This window comes from Bombina bombina, chromosome 5 (genome assembly GCF_027579735.1).
Source record: "Bombina bombina isolate aBomBom1 chromosome 5, aBomBom1.pri, whole genome shotgun sequence".
NCBI classification, from domain to species: domain Eukaryota; kingdom Metazoa; phylum Chordata; class Amphibia; order Anura; family Bombinatoridae; genus Bombina; species Bombina bombina.
The window spans coordinates 21,237,532-21,240,031 of NC_069503.1; positions in this window are offsets into that span (position 1 = coordinate 21,237,532).

The following is a 2,500-nucleotide window of genomic DNA, read 5'->3' on the forward strand; positions in this document are numbered from 1 at the left end:
GACACACTTATTAAACTACTACACCCTGCTGCGTACGGCACCTTATTATGTAAGGCTTAATGCCGTGCAGGTATATTAATGGGATCTAAGTAGTTATTAATAATGTATCTCAAAATATGTACATACGTCTGTTAATAAGCAAGTAGCAAACAGTATAAGCGTAAGCATAGAAAATAGCTCAGCAGGAATGAGTAACGGACAGATAGTAGCATATATTTCTGTTAGTTGCTAGGCAGTCTCGTGCAAGCAGTCTTAAATACATGAGGATGAAAAGTTCATGATAGGAATGGTAAGCATAAATGCAAAGTAGAAGACTGCATAGTAGTTTTGCATAGTGATGGTGTTATTTAGAGACTTGCAGTTTTACCCTTACAACCGGGTAGCGATATCCAGATCATATAAAGATGTGCCTATTTATCAGGCAAGAGTTATAGTAGCATACGACCTGTTTCCTGCACATTCCTGCACATTCCAAGGACTAGTAGATGGTAAAAAGTCCTTTTTGGATCCCCACTGTCATCTTACAGGAGATCCTTCGTTAGCGTTTTAGTTTGCAAAGCGTCTATGTTCAGTGGCGTTCACACAGACCACATGTTCCGTGTCGGCTTGTCCAATGCCGACGCGCGTTTCACCCGCTGGGTGTGTCGGGCTTCGTCAGGGCGTAATGACGTAGGGAGCATCTCCTCTCCCTTTTAAGCTTAAGGGAATGCACGCCCCTATTGAAAAGCTATAGAGTTCAATAGTGCTAAACAGGATAATTAAAAACATGAGGACTCACTATATAATATTCAGATTCTGATATTGGTAATATTGAAAACATAGCAAGCCTAACTTTTAACCTAAGTGAAAAATTATATAAAACAAAATATGTACAAAATAAGTCATGATTTGGTCATGCATATTATATGAAAAATACGGAAAAGTTACCAAATAACATTTACGCCAATAGGGGCCCTGAATTCAAAAAACTCAATTGAAAAATTGTATTATATTACAACAGTGTAATACTACTATGAAATTAGTACTCAATTGAGTAATTTTATTATATCACTGTATGGTAAACGAATGTCTGAAAACGAGAATGGGATTAAGATGACAACCATGCCTTATAAAAAGCAGGCCATGTCTATCCTGTCATTCAACCCATTGGGTATCTGGGTTTGTAGGATCGTGATCCACCTACATTCCTTCTGGAGGAGGACTTTATCGTTATCACCCCCTCTGTTATTAGTAATACCTCTGTCAATACCAATGAATGAGAGGGAGTCAGGATTGCAGGCATGAATTTCTTCAAAATGTTTTGCCACATTACTCTTGGGATTTTTATATTTAATGTCATCCCTATGTTCAGTTATCCTGTCCTTTATGGCTCTCCTGGTTTTACCCACGTAAAAACGTGGGCAACTGCAGGAGAGGAGGTAAATAACCCCTTCAGTACTGCATGTAATGTGGTGTTTTAATTTGTATATTTTGCCTGTGTGGGTTGAAAACACTTTAGTTTTTATCATGTATTTGCACGCCACACATCTTCCACAGGGATGATTTCCAGTGGACCTATGTGTGGTAAGCCAATCTGTTTGTTTTTTGAGTGATGTATATTGACTTCTCACGAATTTGTCTCTCAGATTGGGTGCTCTTCTGGCAGTGATTGTGGGGTGATCTCCTACCTCTCTAGATACCCCTTCATCACTCGTTAAAACGTGCCAGTTTTTCTCCAGTATCTTTCTCAGGGTTTTCCAGTGACAATTGTAGTCCGCTATTAATCTAATTGGACCCTGTTTTGCTTTTTGCTTGGGTATAAGAAGTTGCTCTCGATTAGAATTAGCTGCTTCATTTAGAGCTATATTGACAACTCTTTTAGAGTACCCCCTATTTAAAAAACGTTGGTGCATCTCTTTAGCATGCTCGTAGTATTTTGTTTTAGTGGAGCAGTTACGACGTAGTCTGAGGAACTGCCCCTTAGGTATCCCCTTCTTCAGATGGTCAGGATGATGGCTTGTCGCAAGAAGCAAACTATTAGTTGCAGTAGTTTTGCGAAAGTTCTCAGTGACAATAGAGCCCTGATTGAGGATAATCTTGATATCCAAAAAGGATATTTCCTCCTTACTGCTTTGCAGTGTGAGATAGATATTTTTGTTATTTTTATTCAGAGTTTCTACAAAAGCAGAAAGGCTGGTTTCTGAGCCCTCCCATATGAGGAAAATGTCATCCACATATCGAAGCCATATGTGGATGTTTTCCTCAAAGAGAGGGCTTTGGTATACATCTTCCATCTCCCAGGCTCCCAAATGGAGGCAAGCGTATGTGGGGGCACATGTTGCCCCCATGGCTGTCCCCTGCTGTTGAACATACACTTTGTTGTCAAAAAGAAACACATTGTTTGTCAAAATGAACTCCAACAGTTCCATGACAAAATCAGTGTGCTGTTGTGTTTGTGTGCCTCTCATAGCAAGAAAGTGATGGCATGCCTTCAAACCAACATTGTGTGGAATGGACGAAT